This window comes from Sus scrofa, chromosome 10, assembly GCF_000003025.6.
Source record: "Sus scrofa isolate TJ Tabasco breed Duroc chromosome 10, Sscrofa11.1, whole genome shotgun sequence".
NCBI classification, from domain to species: domain Eukaryota; kingdom Metazoa; phylum Chordata; class Mammalia; order Artiodactyla; family Suidae; genus Sus; species Sus scrofa.
Genome location: NC_010452.4, coordinates 22,340,052 through 22,363,883, shown reverse-complemented (window position 1 = coordinate 22,363,883; position 23,832 = coordinate 22,340,052). Strand labels below are relative to the sequence as shown.

The following is a 23,832-nucleotide window of genomic DNA, read 5'->3' as shown; positions in this document are numbered from 1 at the left end:
CCAGGTCTTGGTGCTAGTGACCCAAACAAAATGACCACCCTAACAAGAATTCTTGCAGATGAATGTTCCCTGAAATTTACATAACCAGTGTCTGTCCTCAGGGTGAGCCATAGCTGCACCCCACCCCTCTGCCTCTCCCAAAGACACTCTAAGACCAGCAGGTAAGGATGGTCCAGGCTTCCATGAAATTACTGATTTGCCCTTGGTCCCCACATGCATGAGATTTTGAGGGTGCCCTAAGAGCAAAATCTCTCTTTTCCCCTATTCCATGGAGCTTCTGCAATCAAGTGCCTCTGGCCTTCAAAGACAAATGCTCTGGCAGCTCCTCCTCCTAATGCCAGACCTTTGGGCTGAGAGTTCTCACTTGTGTGGGAGAACTTCTGGGTTCTCCGGTTTGTGCGACCCCCACCTAGGGTTATGGGGTTTGATTACATGGTGAATGTGTCCCTCCTACCATCTTGTCGTGGTTTTTTTTTTTTTTATGTCTTTAGTTGTAGAAGATCTTCTTTAATAGGTCCCGGTCTTTTTGTCAATGGTTGTTCAGTAGTTAGTTGTGATTTTGCTGGGTTCATGAGGGGAGTTGAGCTCAAGGTCCTTCTCCTCCACTATCTTGGCCTCACTCAACTTTCTGTAGTGTTTAATGTGGATGTTTTATTTGCCATCATTACTCTCAAATGGATATTATGATTTTGTGCACCTATATTTCTAAGTTATGCAAATGGGTTTTGCATTATTTCTTTCATTCTTCTTATCACCCATATATATATATATATATATATATACACACACATGATTCATTTATGTTTATATATATATATTACATCTACTATTTATTTCCTATTCAGTCTCCCCGTAATAGATACACCAACTGCCATCAATTTTCTGACTCCCACTTTATGTGGAGATAATGATCCTTAAAATGACCTGTATGGGTAATGCATATTTATTGTGTAGCATATTTATATAATTGAAACTGACAGATTGTGAAGAATGTGTGTAATTTAAGTGCTCCCAGATTGTTCTCTAGAAAAGTCATACCATTCTCCACTCTCCTCATACCTCCGTGTCTGTATTTACTTAGCATTATCAGCTCTCCATTTGTGTTAGTCTAATTGGTATAAAGTACTTTCACCTTGTTTTTACCAGGCTGGTCAGCAAGGGCCCTAACAGAGGAGTGACAGTAGTTGTCCTAGCTGCCTCTCATTCTAATTTCCATGGTGAGATCTCTCTTCTCATTCTGTGTGGCCATCAGAGAGAGGTGTGGTGAGGGAGGATTCTCTTTCTCTGGTCTCTGTCCCTTCATAAGCTTACTTCTGGTGATGATGGTTTGAAGGGCATGCGTAGGGATTGCCCAGAGTCTGTGGTTGAGCCATCACAGGACACTCTGCCAAGCTGACGTCCCTTTGGTACACACCTTCATAAAACCTTAGTGGCCGGTGAACTCTCTTCTGGCAACTTAGGTTAGTATCAGAGCCAGAAATTTTGAGGAGGCTTGGTACTGAGTTTGGACCTGTCTACAATAGACCCCAGTGTTCTGTGTTTCTCTAGTCATAACTTAACTGTTCTAGTACTTAAGTGCCTCGGTCTCTGGGGTATTTTCTGTGCTAAAAGCTTCCTCAGATGGACACTGTTGAATGTACGGGAGTTCACAAGTGGAACATTCTGGTTATTTTCTCTCTTGAAATCAGGGATGACACCTGGTTTCCTTCTACTTCATCATGAAAAAAAAAGGCAAAAAGAAGAAGCAAATAGAATCGAGGATGGAGCAGTGAGGGTTTGGGAAATGGAAACTGAATCTGGAATAATAGCAGAGTTGATCTTGGAACTATGCTGGGGATTTGAGTTTTTTGAATGGAAGTTTGAATCATCATAAATTTGTGGAAGAAAACCCTTGAGGTTTTCCTATAGGAATTAAAATTTGTCTCTTCTCCATTTAAGATTAGATCTTCTTTCTTTTGATGTTGCTTTTGTGAACCAGAGATTTCAAAAGACTTCATGTGACTATTGCAGATGTTTGAGAGTGGAGAGCTGGTCCTTAACTACTGCCAAAATCAATCCTGTGGTCAGTTTTCAGGGATGGTGATGCATTGTCCTTGTTCCTTAACTATTGCAGATATTGTGGCCACAGAAGCAGGATACAGCTTGTCATCCATAAAGGCAAGGCTGAAGGTCAGTCCAGTTTGTGATCTCCATGTAACACTGCGTAAATGGACTCTGCATAATTTGATGAGTTCTTCTGTTATTTGGAGCTTATTATGAATAACTTATTTTCTTCCTAATAAAGAACAGTGTTTTTCTCAGGGGAATTTGTGTTGCCTTCTGGACATGCTGAGGGTTAAATGCTTCTGCAACCTCCTCTTTTCCTGAGCCCATTCTGCTCTGTTACTCCCCTGCTGTATTTAAGCAGAGAAAGCTTTTCTCCAAAAACTCACCTATGTTTCTATTCAGAAGTGAGAGACTGATGTTATGATTAAGAGAGAGCAAAATGCTTTTGGGGGCTAAATTAGCTTATGCTGCCAGATACAATTTTATGTATTTATATAGCTACTTCCCTTACCCTTTATCCTCTAAAGCCCCTTGCCCTTGCTTTCTCTCTCAAACAAAAACAATAACATCTGTTTCATACTTTAGTGTTGATACAAATCATTTCATGTGCAATATCTCATTTAATTTCATTCTTGACATGTCCATGAACATATCTAAACAATTAAAATGCTTCAGCATTAAAGATGAAGAGTTCAATCACCCCAGGTCTTACTGACTAGATGACAAACATCTGGCACAAGGAAGAACTCTTGGAAACATTGTAAAGTGAGCAAATTTGTCTTCTGCGTTCTCCCCACCTGGTTCAGCATTTCTTTTGCTAAAGCAGCCAAATCTCTTCCCCTATGAAGAGTTTTCAGTCAGTCTCTGATCACCCTGGGTTCTCTCTTTGGAGGGAGGGCCTCCTCGAGGCAGCCTGCTTCTCGCTGAGTTTCTTTCTCTCCTACTCATCAAAATGTACCTGCCTAACATTTTTTCTCCTTGATCTCTTCTTGGCTTATGGCTTATTGCAGTAAACTCTCTAGTAGTATCTGCATCTTGAATAAGAAATTGCAGAGATAATGTCTTAAATGAAGACACAGACAGTCATGGCAGAATTGCAGATAGAGTAGCAGATATAATTTAGAAAGATAGTCCTCAAACACTGCAGGTAGGTGATTCTCAATGTACCCAACCAGAAGAGGCTGTCAATGTACCCAATAGGAGGAGGAAGTTAAGTACCCAGTTGGAGGAGGCTCTTCCTGCAAGGCACAGCACTGGGAAAATACCTGCATTGTCAATTAACTCTTTCACATTTCATACAGGTTTCAATATAATATAGATGGATATTACATAACTGTTATTTATCATTTTTACCTAAATAATAAGCTCCCAAGATACACTCTTGTCCACCGCACCACTTACTGCCACTGGCAAAAAAAGTGTTTAAAAGGTGCTTTGGAAGATGTTCAGGATAATACAGAATACTAAATCGTTCCATGGAGGAACGTTCAGTTGCTGAATTCAGAGATAAAAATGCATTTATATTGATAACCTCATTTCAGAATAAAATAGAAAATAACCTTTCACATAGCTTAAATTAGTTCAGCGTAATACACAGACCACCTGGTACAGATTCTCTCATGATACAGACAAGGAGACTGGGAGAGGAAGCAGCCAGGCCACTTGCAGGTGAGTCCTGGCCCTGGGACTGGAGCCCGGTGCCCTTCCTCTTCGTTCAAACCTCTTGTGCCGTACAGCTTTCTTCCCATCATCAACTACAGCGTGGTTGGGGTGAAGAGTGGACCATGTACCCAGGTCTGCTCCCCTACACGCTGGCTCTGGGTGGTCCACCCTGCTTTATCCTCTGTCTGCACTACCTCTGGTCTCTCTTCTTAAACCACTGCAGTTCAACTCCTTCCTTCTGCCCTTAGGACGTATAGTCTCAGGTAGATGCAGTGCATACTCCCCCTTTTCATTCTAAGGATAAAACTGAGCACTTAGCTTCCAGGTCTTGTCTGTGTCAATGTACCCAATAGAGGAGGAACAACATTGCAAATAATACTGCAGTGAACACTGAGGAGCATGTATCTTTTTGATTTATGGTTTTCTCTGTATCTATGCCCAGGACGAGGTTTGCAGGATCATATGGCAGTTCTATATGTAGTTTTTTAAGGAACCTCCATACTATTTCCACAGTGGCTGTACAGGTTTACATTCCCACCAACAGTGTAGGAGGCTTCGCTTTTTCTCCACACCCTTTCCAGCATCTATTATGTGTAGACTTTTTGAAGATGGCCATTCTGACAGGTGTGAGGTGATACCTTTTTATAGTTTTGACTTGCATCTCTCTAATAATTAGTGATGTTGAACATTTTTGCATTTTCCCGTTGGCCATCTCTATGTCTTCTTTGGAGAAATGTAGCCTTCTGCCCATTTCTGATTGGATTGTTTGAGCTGTATGGACCATTTGAATATTTTAGAGGTTAATCCCTCTTCACTTGCATCATTTGCAAATATTTTCTCATATTCTCTGGGTTGTCTTTAATTTTGTTTATAGTTTCATTTGCTTAAGTTTAATTAGGTCCCATTTGTTTACTTCCATTTTTATTTCCATTACTGTAGGAAATGAATACAAACAAAATATCATTGCAATTGATGTCAAAGAGTGTTCCGCCCATGTTTTCCTCTAGGAGTTTTTTTTTTTTTTTTAATAATATCTGTTCTTGCATTTAGGGCTTTGATTCATTTTGAGTTTATTTTTGTGTATGGTATTAGACAGTGTTCTAACTTCATTCTTTTACATGTAGCTGTCTAGTTTTCCCAGCACCTGGAGAAGCTACCTAAATGTCCATCGACAGATGACTGGGTAAAGAAGATGTGGTGTAAGTTGAACTTTCTTCCAGAGCAGAAAGAGACCTAGACATAGGAAGCATATATGGGAAGGGGTGGGGGTGGGGGATAAATTAGGAGGTTGGGATTTAAATAAATCTAATAGAATTCTTAGCTTGCTTTACACTTACAGAGTGAATGCAATCATGAGATGTCTTTATCACTGACTGAAAATAAAGAAGGAAGGAAAAAAGAAAAACAAACATACAAACAAAACCAGAGCACTTTGCACATACGACTTAATGAACACTTTTTATATAAATGTTCACATAATGTTTATATATCCCTGGGTCAGAGATCATGCTTTATGCTATATGCCTGCTGCTTTATCCTTAAGTGCTAGGGTTCATTAACTGTTTGTGGTATGAATGAGTAAATAAGTAGTTGAATAAAACAATGTGTGTAACTATCTCCACTTTCCTAAAAATTGGAACCCTTCCAAAGCGACACTCACAAAATATTTTCATCCTTCATCAAGTGGTGTTTAGTAGAAACTAGTTTTGTATTGGTTAAAAACACATATATCGAAAACACGAATTTTGTTACATGCACTGAAGGTCATGTCGCAGTTTATTTAATTGCAAATTGTCTTTTATATTTCTCTTTCCCTGTTCTTAGAATTGGACAGCAGAAGTCACTCATCTTTGCTAAAGAGAGCTGCAATTTACTTGGATAGAATTGAACATTATTTTTCAAAATAGATTTAAAAGTTCTTCTTTCTGGTTTTCATGTCAACACACCACATCATACTTTTCTCTTATAATTATTCTTTCTCTAGTTTTTGTTTAGATCCAGGCAACTTCTGGGAGGCATGTTAACGGGCTTAAAAGGGAGATGACAATATAAATCACTCATTCTCTGGGAAAAAGCCCTATTCTATCATGCATTATTTTTGTTCAGGACTTAGCTGACTGCTGTGCCGACTTTAGGAGCCTGTTGTTTGGCTGACTGCAGAATGAGTTACAGTTTTAGCTCTTCTAGTTCGGTGCTGGGTCGGGGAGATGCCTCCTACCATGAGATTTTGGACAAACATCTTCACCTCTTGGGCCTTTGTGTATTTTACTGCGAAGTGGGGAGAAATTACCAGTCCTGTGGTGTTGTGACAAGGAAGAGGTTAAATGCCTAACTCTGTGTTTTCATCACTAGGTGCTCAATAAACTGTCATCCTCATCACCGCTGCTCTGGCTAAAGGAAAAAAGGCTCGCAGTTTGATTAGCAGTAATTTCTTGAGTCTGATGAAGTAGTTTGTTTTTCCTAACTCAGACTGCCACTGTGGCATGTACGCCTGCAGAATGGCCTGTCTCGGGGACAATTCTTTGTGGCAGCATTTTATTTTTACAGTGTTTACAGGAGGGCAGCCGGCCAGGAAGCCAGATCAGGGCAGATTCCAGGCACAGGCAATATAGGAAACATGCATAAAATTATTACCACAAACTACCTTCAAAGAATTGTTCTGATTGTCTAAAAATATACAAATAGAATTTACTCTAATGATTTCATTCTTTTGAGGATTTCCTCCCTGTTTCTGTCTGTGTTTAAAAAACCACCAATAATGAAGGGAAAACTGTTGCCAAAACTCTTTATAATATGTGTATTTAGCTGGTCAAATGTGGTGGAAAATTGCATCTAAGATTTTGAGAATCAGCCCATCAATCGCATGTACTGTGTTATTATGGCCACAGTTTACATACAAGAATTCCTTGCCTTTTTTAACCTTTGATCAACATACACAGACTTTAAAAATATAGCAGATTATATAAATATTCTGGAAAACCCTTTTGAGGTTTAGGCTCACAAGAGAGCTCATTTTCAATCCCAGGCTCTAGAAGCTGATACTCGATGGATTTCTGTTCTGCTTCCCTTGTGTGCTATTTCTTGGGAGTTATCTTACTTTCAAGATCAATTGTTTCTCACATGCCATTGAAATAGATCATCTCATGATAGAGGGAGCGCTGACACAATGTTACCCAGGAGGTATGTGGTCTAGTGGCACACATCCTGTGACTTGTCTTCTCAAACTCCCAACTTCATTAAATATCTTCGTGGAAGGTAGATCCTTGAAAGCAATAGGATATCCAACTGGACCTCTTACTGAGTGCAAGAGATGACTTATGTGCAATGGCCCCTTCTCCCCTCACCTGAAAGGGTTTATCAGAACAGTAGATGAAACAAGTGGCCTCCAGAGCTTTCCTTAAAATTCATCTCACTGCTTTGGGAAAAAAAAAAAAAGTGTTATTAGAAACAATTGCAAATTGTTCCAGCACATGAATTCTGCTTTAAACAACTAAACACTACTGTATATAGAATAGGAATAATAATTCAAGTGGCTATGTTTGGGGGTAATTTGTTGTGGAGTAATAATAAGGGGTACAATTGTTTTTGATAAGGATAGCAAAGAAACTCAGTATTTTCTACACCTCTTGGTGCTTTAAAATTAAAAAATTTTTTTGTTCTAAAATAAGTAGAGATTAATCTTAGTTTAAGAAACTTTTTTTTTTTAATTTTGGTGAGCCTCTAAAATGACTGATATTAAAATGTAACTCGCCCACAATAGCATATCTCTTATAATTTTCTGTCTCTGTATTTGTAGTTTAATCACATTTTATCATCTCTGCTATGTATTTATCATTCAGATTCTTTGTAGTTGATTTGGCTCCTTTTTATTTAGTTTTCAAAGATAAAATAGTTGAATTTATTATGAATAATTTTTTTAAAATTTCTGGCTTGCTAATTTTTGCTTTCACCTACACTGACATAATTTACATGTATTAAAGTATTTATCCTTTGTTTTACTTTGCTGTCATTTATGTATCTTTTAAGTTGAATGTGTACATATTTTAATAAAAGCATGTGAATCTGCCTATTAGTGAATAAAGGTTAAGTTTTTTTGGAAATAAAAAAAAAAATAGGAATCAATAAGGACCTATGGTATAGCACAGAGAACTATACTCAATATCTTGTAACAACCTATAATGGAAAATAATCTGAAAATGAAACATATATATACACACACACACACATATATATGAGAATAACTTTACTGTACACCCAAAACTAACATTGTAACTCAACTCTACTTCAATAAAAAAGAAAACAACTAATAGAATAGATGAATGAGAGTTTGAAGTTTATTTTCATGATAACTGTTACCTGATGTTAAAAAATCACGTAAACAGGGATAAAAATGTAAAGTAGCAGCTTAAAATGAAAATCTAGAGACTAAGTTAAGGTATTCTAGCCCTCATCTGAAAGTCTAAAGCAGCAAAGGGCTTTATTATTATTTTTTGGTCCATTTGAAGAGGTCTATCCATCTTGTGAGCCATGGTATAAAGAAATAATTACTCTTTTTTTTTTTTTTTTTTTTTTTTTTTTTGCTTTATGGGGCCAGACCTGCAGCATATGGAAGTTCCTGGGCTAGTAGTCTAATCACCACAGCTATACCACAGCTGCAGCAATGCTAGACTCGAGCCATGAGCCACGTCTGTGATCTATGCTGCAGCTCACGGCAATGCAGGATCCTTAACCCACTGAGCAAGGCCAGGGATCGAACACACATCCTCATGGATACCAGTCAGATTTGTTTCCACCGAGCCACAAGGGGAACTCCAAGAAATAATCACTCAGAAACAGGACACTGGGAATATAAATTTAACTTCTAGTAGAACCTTCAACAGGTAACTCTCCTTCTTTGAATATCAACTTCTTCGTAAAAACCGATCTTTACATTGTCTTTAGGAAAAATAATCAACTTTGGCTTAAGAATACAGGCAACATGATCAGTAGGGCTTAAAGCACAGGGTTATTACACAATTAACTACTTTGTTTTGTAGGCTGAGTTTCCTCTTTGGGAGCATAATTTAGAAATTCAATTAAATAAGATTCCTACTACAATTTTACTCTTCTCCCTGCCATTAGAAACAGGTAAAGAAAAATGGTCACTTTACTTACATCATGCTTTTGGAATTTGCAGTAGTAAAATTGTGGCTTTCTGGACTTTTAGGATATTTTAACTTTGAGATCCTAAAATGAAATTATAAAGTGGACAATACAGGAAATGTAGGTGATTCTAAATATGTTGTTTATGTTACATAACTTTCAGCTTAGTGTTTCAAAAATAATTTGGAATGAAATTACTTGATTCATTTAATTTTGGGTTGGCTTTTATCAATTACTTTATTATATGATTTCTCATTTATTTGACAAATATTAAAATTGGGAACTATTGCTTAACAGTTTTAAAGGAGCTTCTAAATTTATTTTCTCCTGTTTATTTCCATATTTTTCCACATAAGAACATAAATATCTTATGACTTTCATGTACATATTTCATCATTTTTACCTATAAAACCAGCAATTTTACATGGTTCAAAAATATATGCTACATTTATACCTCCTCAACTGTCACAAAATAGATAAATAGGAAAAAAAAAAAAAAGAAAAGGGGACCAGACATGATCCATTCTTGGCTATAAACCAGAGCTTCAAAATGATGACTTGATGCAGCTTTGTGCTAGGGATATAGGTGGGCTGGGATGAACTGTGTCCCTGGAGGAGGCAGGGGAGCTGAGTAGGAGCCATGGCCAGTGCAGTGGTAGTTGGACTGATCATTGCTGCTGCAGGATTTGCAGGCTGTTATGCTTTGCAAGCCATGAAGCATTTGGAGCTTCAAGCAAAACAAGTTTCAAAGTCTACCAAAATCTGCCTTCAGTGGTGGCTATTACAGAGGTGGGTGTGAACCCAAAATGACAAAATGGGAGATAGCATTAATACTAAGTGTAAGCCCTACTGCCAAAAAAAGGAAAAAAAAGAGACGCTTATTGATGAATTATGCTTTTAAATCACCCAGACAAGGGAGGATCTCCTTATATAATGGCCAAAATCAATGAAGCTAAAGATTTCCTAGAAGGCCAGCCAAAAAAAATGAAGTAAATGCATGATGAATTTTCAAGTTCTTACTCAGTTATATATCTGAGTACCAGCTTTTTGTAATAAGATGCCTCAAAGCTAAAAAAAAAAAATGACAACAACTTGAATTATCATAAATACAAATGTAGAATATACCTGAAGGGATGGGAGACATATTGAATAAAACCTAAATCTTCGATCTTATTTTCTCTGAAAGATATACTCTTCCTCTCTCCATTAGAGCAGTTATCAAGTAGCAAAACAGCCTACCTTCCCCTACTCCTTTTTAGGGTAACCTCTCCTGACATCAAAACCCTGGGGCGAAGAAGGGGAAAATGAAGCCAGGAATCCACCACCATCTGAAACTTAGCCTGCAACCAATTGAGAATTAGACACAGCAGTTTCCCTTCTGAAAGGGAAATAAATTCCCATGTATCTTTCGATATGATTTATATAACTACAAAGTGCCCCAGGAATAGCTTATGCTGTTTATTTCTTGTCAATGTGAAAAGCAATGCTGTGTCTATTTAACTTGTTACTGTAACAAAGGGCTACATATTTTCCACATACACAGCTACATAAATCACTTAATTTCCCCTTTCGTATATCAATGACATGTAGAATTAAATATTGAGCTCTTTGGCTATTAACGGTGTGCTTAACAACAACAACAAAAAATCTTCAAGAGGAAAATAGAGCTTATTTCAAGAGTTCTGAAAGGCTTCTGATGCTTAGCAATGAATGCCTACCTATTGAAATAGCATGTGGATAGTAAATGATTGACACATTTGGACTTACGCCTTTCTGACATATGTGCCAAATGCAAGCTAACTGACTTGACAATATAGCATACAGCAAGCAGAAACAGTCAGAAAAAAATTAATGGTGTGGGGAGACTTTTAATTTTTTTTAATTAGGAAAACAAATTTGGAGACCTGACTTGATGGAAACATGCTCATATACAAGACACCTTCCCAAATTGTCACTGTATAAATTCTACTCCTCTGCAGATAAGCCCTCTACTCCTCTCTGCAGGAGTTGGTCTCACCTTGGAATCCATTCCATCCCATCATCAGGCAGTCTGCAGACACAGGAAGCCTCTGCAGTGTGTTTCTTAAAAGTCTGAGTTTAAGCAGATTTGAGTTCACCAACGGGATGAGTTCTTTTGTTCACTCTACCTCCAGGCTTAGAAAGGTGTTTGGTGTGTGTACTTGTCAAATGAAGGGTAATTTGTGGATGGGAATTCTTTTTTTTTTTTTTTTTTTTTTTTGCCCAGAATCCATCAAGTTCTTTGCCAGAGCAAAAGATGTGCCTACTCATGTCTTCAATGATTGTACACACACACAGGGACACAAAGACATCTTGAAGACAAAACTCAACTCTCAAAATAAGACAGTATAACTCTAATACCTGGGAAAATTCTGAGATGAACGTCCCAAGGTTTGCAGACCTGAAAAATGTCCATATTCTCCTTGTTTATTGGAACCACAAGAGTGTTCAAATATAGTTTTTTTTTTTTTTTTGGGCCACCTCACAGCATGTGGAGTTCCTGGGCCAAGGATCAGATTCAAGCTGCAGTTGTGACCTCTGCTGAAGCTGTGGCAAAACCAGATCCTTAACCCACTGTGCCAGGCCAGGGACTGAACCTATGTCCCAGCACTCCAGAGCTGCCACCAATCCCATCACACCACAGTAGGAACACCAAATATAGATTAATTTTTTGTTCCATTTCAAAATTTGTAACAGGTGCCTTAGTATCTATTTTATGACAGGAAGGATGTCCTACCTGAAGCTGATGTGTATTTTCAAAGTTCTGTTTTAATTTATTCTGTTGGATACACGGGGAAGCTATTTTCCTGCATCCCCTTCAGTTGGATTTGAACACGTAATGCACTCTGGCTGGTGGGCTAGATGCAGCAGCCATCCATGTCACTCTGGGATGAGGTGACAGGTATGCTAGGGTGCTTCCACCCCAATGACAGCTGAGAAGGTGAGCACTCCCACTGGATCTGCTGAGCCCCTGAGAACACTGGTTCTTACTGGAAATGTAGTCTGGGCTAAAAGTAAACATTTGTTATCAAATTCCTGTGATCTTGGGGCTGTTTGTTGCCTCAATGCAATCTAACCTCTCCTGATGATGATGCATTTTGTAATCTAGGAATATTTTCCTTGGATGTTTAACCTAACATTTCTAAGCACACTGAATAATTATTGATACATCTTTTTATTAACCATGAAGTAATTATTTTTCTCACCTATTTTTCTTTGGTAAAACTATGTAAGAGATGCTGAATAAAAACATTTGAAATCTTCATATATCCCCCTTTATTTTGACACACTTATAGTGACACAGTTTCAGAGCTAAAGAAGAACACTGTAACGATTCTATTTTCCTCTATCCCACGATGCCTTTCTTAAAAGTGTTTTAACTTCTTAAAAGGAGGCCAACAAAATAATTTTTAGACAATTTCTTGAAGTCTTTTTTTTGTTTTTTTTTAAATTTTTTATTATAGTTGATTTAAAATGCTCTATCAATTTCTGCTGTACAGCATGACCCAATTATACATACACATTCTTTTTTTCATAATATCTTCCAACACGTTCCATCATAAGAGATAGGATATTGTTCCCTCTGCTATATGGCAAAAATGTATCTAACACATTATGATGAACAATGTCTGGCTGTTCAGTTTTAATGAAGCTAAGATGAAGCATTGTTTTTAGGTGTGGTCAGCATGATACTTCTGTTTCAAAATTCCCAATGCTTTATTATCTGTTATCAATTGTTGTCTCTCCCTATTAACTCATTGGGATTAAAAAATGGTTATTTTCTAATGCTATACACACAACAGCAGAGGTTGAGGGTTTATGGATGACCGACTGAATGAGCTTACAAGTAGACCATCCCCCAGCCCAGCCTTTAGATGCCTGCCCACACCCTGACTGCAGCCTCAAGAGGATTATGAGCCAGAGTCTAGACTCTGCCTGGATTCTTAACTCTGAGAGAAGCTATGGGTATTTGTTGTTTAAGCCACCAGATTTTCAGGTAGTATTTTTTTAGCAATAGATAATTTCAACAGATTCTGGTGCTGGAAATGAAGTGATATTCTGCAGTTGCTTTTTCACTAGTGATGTAGCCTGGAGATCACTGCCTACCACTTATAGAGTATTTTCCATCCTTGTTATGTTGCCTATCTTGCCATTGTGTAGACGTGCCATAGTTTATTCAATTAGCGTCTTGCTGATTGACATTTGGATTTTTCCTAGGTTTTCCTGTAGCTAATAACGCTACAATGAGTGGCCTTGGGTATATGTCATTTAGTATTTTTGCCAGTGAATCTTTGGGTAGATTGCTGAAGGCGAGACAATGTGTGCACGCGCGTGTGCACGCGCGTGCGCACGCACACACACACACACACACACACACACACACAATTTTGCTAGCTATTGCCAAATCCCCCTCCTTAAAGTTGTACCATTTTTAAAAATTCCTGCCAGCAGTGTAAAAGAAGACTTCACAGTCTTGTCAATAGAGTATGATTCATAGTGCAGTTTTGGACTCACAAGGGAGAGATGGTGTCATTGTGTAATTTTAAATAGTGTTTTTCTCATAAGTGAAGTTGAGCATCTTTTCACATATTTAATAGACTTTCTAATTTATTTTCCAGTGAATTATCATACACATTCCCCCTCCCACCATTTAAAAAACACTTAACTGGTAGAGCAGTTTTAACTTTACCACAGAATTGAGAGGGAGGCACAAAAATTTCCCATACACTCACTGCACCCACAATGCATAGCTTTCCTCATTATCAACATCACTTACTATCATTCTTATATATCAAGAATGAAGCTACACTGACAAATCACAATCACCCAAACACCCAACACTTAGGGGTCACTGTTGGTGTTGTATATTCTATGGATTTATACAAATGGATGACATAATAGCATACTGAGGATTTTCACTGCCCTAAAAATCATCTATTTTCTGCCTATCTGTATCTCCCCTCCTCCACCTCCTCCATCCCATTGATCTCTCAGCTGTCCCTGTGGTTTTGCCCTTTCCAGAAAGTCATACACTTGGAATCATACAGTGCAGTCTTGCAAATTGGCTTCTTTCACTTAGTAATATGCACTTCAGTTTCCTCCATGTCTTTTCCTGACTTGGTAGGTCCTTTCTTTTTAGCACCGAATAGTACTCCATTGTCTGGATGTATCATAGTCTATCCATCCACCTATTGAAGGTCTTCTTGGTTGCTCCCAAGTTTTGGCAATGATGAATAAAGCTGCTATAAACATCCAAGGGCAAGTTTTTATGTGGACATAAGCTTTCAGCTCTTTTGGGTAAGTATCAGGGAGCATGACTGCTGGATTGTATGGTAAGAGTGTGTTTAGTCTTATAAGACATCACTAAATTGTATTCCAAAGTGGCTATAACATTCTGCATTTCCCCAGGAATGAATGAGAATTTCTATCGCTCCACATTCTTGTCAGGATTTGCTGCTGCCAATCTTCTACATTTTGGTCATTCTAAGAGGTTCGTGGTGGTATCTTTCATTGATTTCTGCTCTAAATCTTATTTCTTTCATTTAAAATTTATTATTATTATTATTATTTTATTGGGGTATTCTTGCTTTACAATGTTGTGTTAGTTTCAGGTGTAGAGCAAAGTGATTAAACATACACACATATCCATTCTTTTTCAGATTCCCATTTAAGTTATTACAAATACTGTTTCCCTGTGCCATTCAGTAGGTCCTTGATGGTTATCTATTTTATATGTAGCAGTGTGTATGTCTTAATACCAAACTCCTAACATATGCCTCCCTGTTATGTTTCTCCTTTCCATAAGTTTGTTTTTGAAATCCGTGAGTCTGTTTTTATTTCTTTTATTGCACTTATTTGGAATTTAATTTCCAAAGTGGGAACTTAGATTATTGATTTTAGGTCTTTCTTCTTCTCTGATATATGCATTCTATGCATCTGTTTCTCTGTAGGAACTATGCTGCACTGCACAAATTTTGATAAGTTGTATTTTCATTTTCATTAGTTCACAATATCTTAAATTTCTCTTGAGATTTCTTCGACTCACACGTCATTTAGAAACGTGTTGCTTAATCTCCATATATTTTATGTTATTAATTTCTAGTATGATTCCATTTTAGTCTGAGAGCAGACAATGATTTCTATTCTTTTTGATTTATGAATGTGTGTTTTGTGGCCTGAAATGTAGTCTATCTTGATAAAAGTTTCAAGTGAGTTTGTGGAAAATGTGCATAATCTGCTGTTGTTTAAGTAGTCTATCGGTGTCTACTACATCTAGTTGATTATTGATGTTGTTGGGTTTAACTATGTCCTTTCTGATTTTTGGCCTGCTGGGTCTGTCCATTTATGAGAGGGGGGTCTTGAATCTCCAGCTCCAGCAGTGGACTTGACTCTTTGTCCTTGCAGGTCTATAAGTTTTTGCCTCATGTAGTTTGACACTCTGTGGTTAGGCTCATACATATGAAGAACTGTATGTCTTCCCAGGCAACTGACACATTTGTCATTATGTAATTCCCCTTTTCATTCCTGATAACTTTCCTTGCTTTGAAGTCTGCTCTGTCTGAAATTAATACAGCAACTCCAGCTTTCTTTTGATTAGTGTTGGCATGGTATATGTTTCTCCATCTATTTACCTTTTATCTTCATGGGTCTATATATTTAAAGTGGGTTTCTTGTAAATAATATACAGTTGAGTTTTGTTTTTTGATCCACTCTGACAATCTGTCTTTTAATTGGTGCATTTAGACTTTGATGTTCAAAATAATTATTGATATGGTTGGATTAATATCTACCACATTAGTTACTGCTTTCTATTTGTGGCCCTTGTTCTTTGTTCCTGTTTCTGCTTCCCATTCTTTTATTATTTGGGGGGATTAATTGAGTAAGTTATAATTTAATTTTATCTCTTTTTAAAATATACTTTTATTCTTTAATACAAGTATATTTTTATACTTTCTATGTATCAATAAAAATATATGTTCACACATGGTCATACTTTTTACACTTTTTTTTCAGTGTTTGCAATGTACATTTATAGCTAATCCAATTCCACTTTCAAATAACACCATGGCATTTCACTGATAATGTGAGTACCTTACAGTAGCAATATAATCCTAATTCCTTCCTCTCATCTGTCATATCATTAATGTCATTCATTTCACTTGTATTCAAGTATAGAAAAACACATATAAAATGCATGCTTATACATAAGTATACATAACACACACATATATATGTATACATATAAGTATATATAACCATATATATTGTTGCTATTATTACTTTGGACAAATTTTTATTTGCTAAAGAATAAGAAAAATAAAAGTTTTAATTTTATCTTTACTTACTTCTTCCTTGATGTTCTTCCTTTATTTAAGGTCCAACTTTCTAATCCACATTATTTTTTTCTCTCTCTTAAGAATTTCTTTTTTTTTTATTTCTTTTTTTTTATTTTCCCACTGTACAGCAAGGGGGTCAGGTTATCCTTAGATGTATACATTGCAGTTACAGTTTTTTCCCCCACCCTTTCTTCTAAGAATTTCTTTTAACATTTCCTCCAAGGCAGTTCTACGTGTAACAAATTCCTCAATTTTTGTCTAAGTATTTCCCCCCTCACTTTTGAAGGATAATTTTAAAGAGTACAGAATTCTAGGTTGGTTTATGTTTTCTTTTCTCCACCACTTTAAACTCACTCTACCTTCTAACTTGCATGGTTTCTGAGGAGAAGTCAGATATCATTCTTGTGTTGGTTTCCCTATAGGTAAGGTATTTTTTTCTCTTCTTTCAGAACTTTTTTTTTTTTTTTTGGCCTTTGGTTTTCTGTAGTTTGATGTTTTCTGTAGTTTGATGATAATATCTTAGGTGACAGTTTATTTATTTATTTTGGTTTTCATAGTGCTTGGTATTTTCTGAGCATCCTGGACCTTTGGTTTGGTCTGGCATTAACTTAGGGAAACTCTCAGTCACTATTGTTTCAAGTATTTATTCTGTTCCTCATTCTTTTTCTTCTGGTATTCCCATTATGTGTACCTTATACCTTTTCTTATTGTCCTGCAACCCTTGGATATTGTTCTGTTTTATTTTCCCAGAAAAGTCTTTATTTTCTTAGCGTCTCAGTTTTTTTAAGGATTCTATTGATATATCCCCTAGCTCAAAGATTCTTTTGTCAGCTGTGTCTAGTTTACTAAATAAGCCGTCAGAGACATTGTTTATTTCTGCTACAACGTTTTGCTTTGTTTTTGTTTTTGTTTTTTTAATGTCTAGCACTTCCTTTTCTTTCAAGGATGTCTGCCTCTCTGCTTACATGCTCATCTGTTCCTGCATGTGGTCTGCTTTATCCATTAGAGTGCTGAACATATTATAATTATTTCAAATTCTTGATCTGATAATTCCAATATCCATGCTATGTCTGGTTCTGATGCTTGTTCTTACACTTCATATGGTATTTTTTTCCTTCAGGTATCCTCGGAATTTTTTTCCTGATAGCTGGGTATGACGTACTGGGTAAAGAGAACCACTGCAAATGAGCCTTAATAAATACTGTGATAGGGTGTTGGGGGAGGATAAGCACAGAATAGGATAATGTTATGATAGGTCAAACAGCCCCCATGATTAGGTCTCCTTCAGTTAGTGAGCCTGAGCCCCTGGTCTGTGAACCTCACAGGTGTTTCTGGGATTTTTTTCACCCTCCTCCTTGTAGGTGGGAGAGGATGGCCAGCGGGGCCGGAGTCGTGTTTTTCCCTTCTCTCATGTGAAGGGTAGAGCTTGTCAGAGTTAAGGTTTCCCTTCCCCAGGTCAGTTAGGCTGTGATAACACCCAGCAGGTTAGGCTCTGGTTAACTGGTTTCTCCTGAGCGCAGTCTTGTTAAGGAGAGCAGAGCATTCTGGGAAATCTCAAAATGGCTCCTCTCCTCCTCCTGCCAGAAGTCAGAGAGGATTTGTCTTTGATATTTATGGTAGGAATCAGCTTGAGTCCTGGCAGTAAATCTCACAGCATTGTGGGGAGGGAGTCTCCATGACTGGGTCTCCCATTTTTAAGTTTTGGACTTGTCCTTGCTGAGCCTTCAGAAACTCGTCAATTGCATCATCAGATGTTCCAGCCTGGGCAATGGTCCCCACTGCAGTTTCCACTAGTGAGCCTCTGCTCAGGTAAGCTGTTACTCCTGTTTTTGTTTCTCTACTTCTCCAACCTTGGGTTCAGCAGTTTTTTCTGTGTCTTCAACTTGCCTGTAGATCCTAAAAGAGCTGTTAATTTTCAGTCCGTTCAGCTTTTTGCTTCTTGTTAGGATGGTGTGGCTTCTCCTAAGCGTTTTAGGGGCAGAACCAGAAAACTTGGGTCCCCCTAAGTTTTTGTTTTGTTTTATTGGTTTATGGTATTATATGTTTCACATGTACAATATTATATTTCAACTTTGTATATGCTACAGTGTACTCACTACTAAAAATATAGTTTCCATCTGTCCATACTTTTAACCCCCTTTACCCTCCTACCATTTTTTAAACAAGTTGTTTTCTCAAATTTTAGAATCTTTTATGTATGGAGGATATAATCCATTTGTGATAAAATTACATTTTTTTCCTCCAGTTTGTCAGTGGTAATTTAACTTTTCCTTTCATTTAATGGTATGTGGTCAAATTTACTACCCATTTTCAATGGATTTTGGATTTTAAATCCTAGTTAGAATTTTTTCTCCAATTTTAAAGGGATTTATGTTTTCTTCTAGAACTTGTATAGTTGTAATTATTTTACATTCACACCTCTAGTCCAGTTGGAATTTATTTTGTGGTAGTGTGTGAATTTCAGATCCAATTTTAGGTTGGTTCATGGTTTATGACTTCTGTTCCTCCCATGGTTTCTATTTTATTAATCTCTTATTTTTGAAAATTTGTTCCTTTTACTATTTATGGTGTATTTTGATGGGATTTTTTTGTCCTTTACTATCATTTGAGGTGATTTTTGTTAATAATTGTTATAAATATAAGTATTTCATTCTTTTCTCTGAGCGCTGCTTCGGTAATGGTCTACTAGATTCAGAAAACAGTTTTATTGTCATTATTTTTGAGAAATTCTGTAATTTCATTTGTGTTTTTCCCTTTGATCTGAGAGTTCTTTAATTTCATTTTAAAAATTTGAGTAGATGAAACTTTAAAATTTTTGTTATTAGTTTACAGTTTATTGTAAATGGTTAAGTCTACTGTTTGTACTATTTATTTTAATTTAAAACTCTTGAATTTATTGAAATTCTTTGTGTAATTATATGTAGTCGATTTTTTACAAATGCTCTATGTTCACATGAAAAAACATATATTCTCTACTGTCAAAGTCGCAGTTTACAATATTTACAAATAAGTACATCTTGTTGATTTTTGTTTTTAGGTCTTTAATATCTTTACTAAATTTTCCAGTGCATATGTCTTGGATAGAGAGAGGTATTTAAAATCCATTATAATTAGCCTTTCGCTCCATTTCTTACATCTCTTATAGTTGTTCCTGTAGGTACATTTCTGTTGTGTTTGGAATGTATATATTTTGACTCATTTATTCTTTGTTGGGAGTTTTAGTCTTCAATGTTATAAATGCATTTCTTTGTCATTCAATACCTTTGTCTGTATTCTTTCCATATAATATCAATATAACAACCCCTTCTTTTTAAAAGTGCATTTGCTTGTTAAATCTTTGCCCTACCAAGATAGCAGGTTCATTAAACTGATAGGAAACTCAAGCTGCCTTGAAAGGAGAAATTCTGGCTCTAGAGCAGAACATGAGAAGTGACATGTGGTGAATACATGTCTTGTTTCCACTTGGGATGCCCATAGACTCACCTGAGGTGACGTTTTTTCCAGTCTGGTCAGTGTAGTCACAGGTTGTATTACTTTTACCTCTAGTGATAATGTATTTGGTTTCATGTTCTAAACAGACAACAAAGTTTTAGGACAGAAATTTTCACATCATAAAAGCAAACACTGGAAAGGAGATTAGGACAGGAAAATATCAGAACTGAAGCTAATAATTAATATTTTTATTTAACACATATGGTCTTTGGAGGATTCTAATTGATTTTTTTTTTTTTGTATTTGGAAGAGAAGTAAAAATGAACTTTTAAAAAAAATTTGTATAATGTTTTTTTTCCCCCATTATAGCTGGTTTACAGTGTTCTGTCAGTTTTCTATGGTACAGCATGGTGACCCAGTTACACATACATGTATACATTCTTTTTTTCTCACATTATCATGCTCCATCATAAGTGACCTTTAAAATAATATGATGTAGTTTGCCTACCAGCCAGCAAGAGATTCTGTTTTTGCCTCTGGAGTTTGATTTTATAATGATGAATCTAGGGTTCATTTTTATTAAAAATATTTTTTATCCACCAATTTCACATATTTATTTGTGACTAGTTAGAGTGAGCACAAATGATTATAATGGTGATTGGCATTAAAATGTTTTTCTTTTTTAAGTAGAAGTGAAATATGACAAAAATCATAGATAGGCAGTCTTGAAGTGTGTGGAAGGACTTCTTTCTTTTTTACTATGAGGAATTTTGGGAACTGAATTGGGTCAAAAGAGCAAAAGGAGTATCCTTTGTTTACTTGCTTTGCTTTAGAAGGTATATGTATTTTCTCGTTTCTGTAGAAAATACAGTACAATAAAAAACTCCAAGCTGGCTGTTAATGCGAAGCTTAAGTACTCCCAAGAGCAGCACATTCATTTATTGGAGAAGAGGAAAGTTATTAAAAACCTCTAAGGCTCCATGAATAGCTCATTTACCTATACTTTGCTTAAATGCTAGTCTAGAATTAGTTCTTGACTAGAGAGCTGCTTATTTTGCAATTAGCAAAGAAGTGAGATTTTTTCTGATAATTTTGCTAATATATTCATACATTAACTCAATGTCAGTAGTCCTCTTAAATGTGGTGCAATTTAGTACCCACAATTTTTTTTTCCCATGACACAGTTGACAAGGTAGTAAAAGTGCTAGAAGCTTTATGGAAACGAGTGTGTACCCTCTTGAGAAATCCCTGACTTCACTATAATATACACATGACTCTATAATAATTTGTTCAAGAGACAACTCCCCAGAGGATGAGACACACAGAGGTAATAATAGCTCCCATTTATTGAGTGATTTCTGTATTTGGAATTAAGCTAAGTGCTTCACATAGGTTAAAAATTGTGCATTCATTCTCATCATAACTCTGTAAGTGAGGTATTATTGTAACTATATTTACATCAGATTGTGAGGCTCAGACAGGTTGATTAACTGGTTCAAAGTAACATAGTAATGATGGAGCTGGGATTCACACATTGATTCTAGAGTTTTTAATAAAAATTTAGATACAAAAAGATGACAAAACTAATATAATAAATACTCATAAATTTAGAAAGCCGCTTAAGAGGTAATTGAAACCGTCTTTGCTCTTGCTCCATTGCTAATCACATTGTCCCTCTTTCACACCAGAAGTACACGCTGTTTTGTGATTATCTTTCCCATATACTTTTTTTTTTAATGTATACCAATTTATTCCTAAACAATACATCCTGTTGCTTTCAAGTAAATATTTTACAACCTTATTTAAATTAGAAATGTGTTGTAAAAACTGCATATTTCCTTCTGGAGTTTGCTCCAGTATTGTGAGATTTACCCATGTTGATGAAGAGTTGCTCTTCATCACTTTGAAATTATATATTATAGGGAGTTCCTGTCGTGGTGCAGTGGTCAACGCATCCGACTAGGAACCATGAGGTTGCGGGTTCGATCCCTGGCCTTGCTCGGTGGGTTAAGGATCCGGCGTTGCCGTGAGCTGTAGTGTTGGTTGCAGATGCAGCTTGGATCCTGCGTTGCTGTGCCTGTGGCATAGGCTGGCGGCTACAGCTCTGATATGACCCCTAGCCTGGGAACCTCCATATGCTGTGGGAAGTGGCCCTAGAAAAGGCAAAAAGACAAAAAAAAAAATAAAAAATAAATTAAAAATTATATATTATAGTCTCCTGCAAGGATATGATATGAACTGTTTATCCATCCTCTACTTGGTAGATATTCTTGTTGATTTAATTTACTGGATGTTGTTGGGAACATTTATGTGCTAGTTTTCATCATGCATGTTTTAAAGTTTCCTAGGAAGAGAGGGACAAGTGGTAAGGGGTGTGTATCTTCAAATTTAGGAGATATAGTCATCCCTTGATATCACTTGGAGTTGGTTCCAGGACTCTACCACCAATAGCAAAATCCATGGATGCTCAAGTCCATTATAGAAAATGATGCAGTACAGTCAGCCCTCAGTATACATGGGTTCTCTGTCCATGGATGTGAAGGGCTGCCATGGGTCCTTTCCAAAGTACTTGAATTGATGTATAGTCACACTAGTATTCCTTTTGTTCCATAATGCACTGCTGTACTGCCACACATTTTGCATCTATTTTTGTTAATCTGTGTTAAGTGATTCCTCAGAGTGATTTTTATTCACATTTTTCTTTGTTACTGGTTAAACATTTTTTCAAATGTATGTGCCATTTGTCTTCCTCTTCTATGAGTTGCCTAGTAATACACTCTGTTTATTTTCTGAATGAAAGCTCATTTTAAGTTATTTGTCTTTTTCTTATTGATTTGTAGAGGTTCTTTACTTGTTCTGGCTATTAATTATTCTCCTTTTAAATGTAAAGCCAACAACCCAAGTGAAAAAAAGGCAAAAGACCTGAATAGACATTTTTCCAGGGAAGATGGCCAACAAGCACATGAAAAAATGCTCAACATCCCTGATCATAAGAGAAATGCAAATCAAAACTACCGTGAGATACCACCTCACACCAGTCAGAATGGTCATCATTAATAAGTCCACAAATAACAGATGCTGGAGAGGGTGTGGAGGAAAGGGAACCCTCTTGCACTGTTGGTGGGAATGTAAGCTTGTACAACCACTATGGAGAACAGTATGGAGGCACCTTATAAATCTGTACATAGAACTACCATATGACCCAGCAATCCCACTCTTGGGCATATATCCAGACAAAACTTTCTTTAAAAAAGACACATGCACCTGCATGTTCATTGCAGCACTATTTACAATAGGCAAGACATGGAAACAGCTCAAATGTCTATCAACAGATGATTGGATTAGGAAGATGTGGTATATATACACAATGGAATACTACTCAGCCATAAAAAGAATGAAATAATAAATGAAATAATTCCATTTGCAGCAACATGGATGGAACTAGAGGCTCTCATACTGAGTGAAGTAAGTCAGAAAGAGAAAGACAAATACCATATGATATCACGCATATCTGGAATATACAGCACAAATGAACCTTTCCACAGAAAAGAAAATCATGGACTTGGAGAATAGACTTGTAGTTGCCAAAGGGGAGGGGGAGGTAGTGGGGTGGTTGGGGAGCTTGGGGTTAATAGATGGAAACTATTGCCTTTGGAATGGATTAGCAATGAGATCCTGTTTTGTAGAACTGGGAACTATGTCTAGTCACTTATGATGGAGGATAATAATGTGAGAAAATAGAATGTGTACATGTATGTGTAACTGGGTCACCATGCTATACAGTAGAAAAAAAATGCTCAAAGAAAATGTATGAAAATGTGTTTTTAAAGGCTGGGGCTTATTTCCTCAATTTGAGTTTGAAATCTTTTTCGAGGAACAGATATTTTAAAATATGAATACAGTCAAATTAATCTTTTTATATAATTTTTGTTTTTTCAAATAATTTCTCCTCTGTGAAATCAAAAGGAAATTTTCGTTTTTAAGATTTTAACATTTTGCTTTTCACATATTTCACATATTTTTGGAATTTATCTTTGCATGAGGTAAGACACTGAGACATAATTTTTGTGTGTGTGTGCAGAAACAATGGTCCTGGCACTAATTACTGATTATTTCATCCTTTTCTACATTGATTGTAGTACCAGAGGTATAATATATTAAAGAGACATGTATACATGAATATATTCCTATACTT

General features: G+C 36.5%; 1 pseudogene; it reads left to right on the top strand.

Moving 5' to 3' along the window:
* LOC100523508 lies at positions 9,491–9,843 on the top strand (annotated as a pseudogene).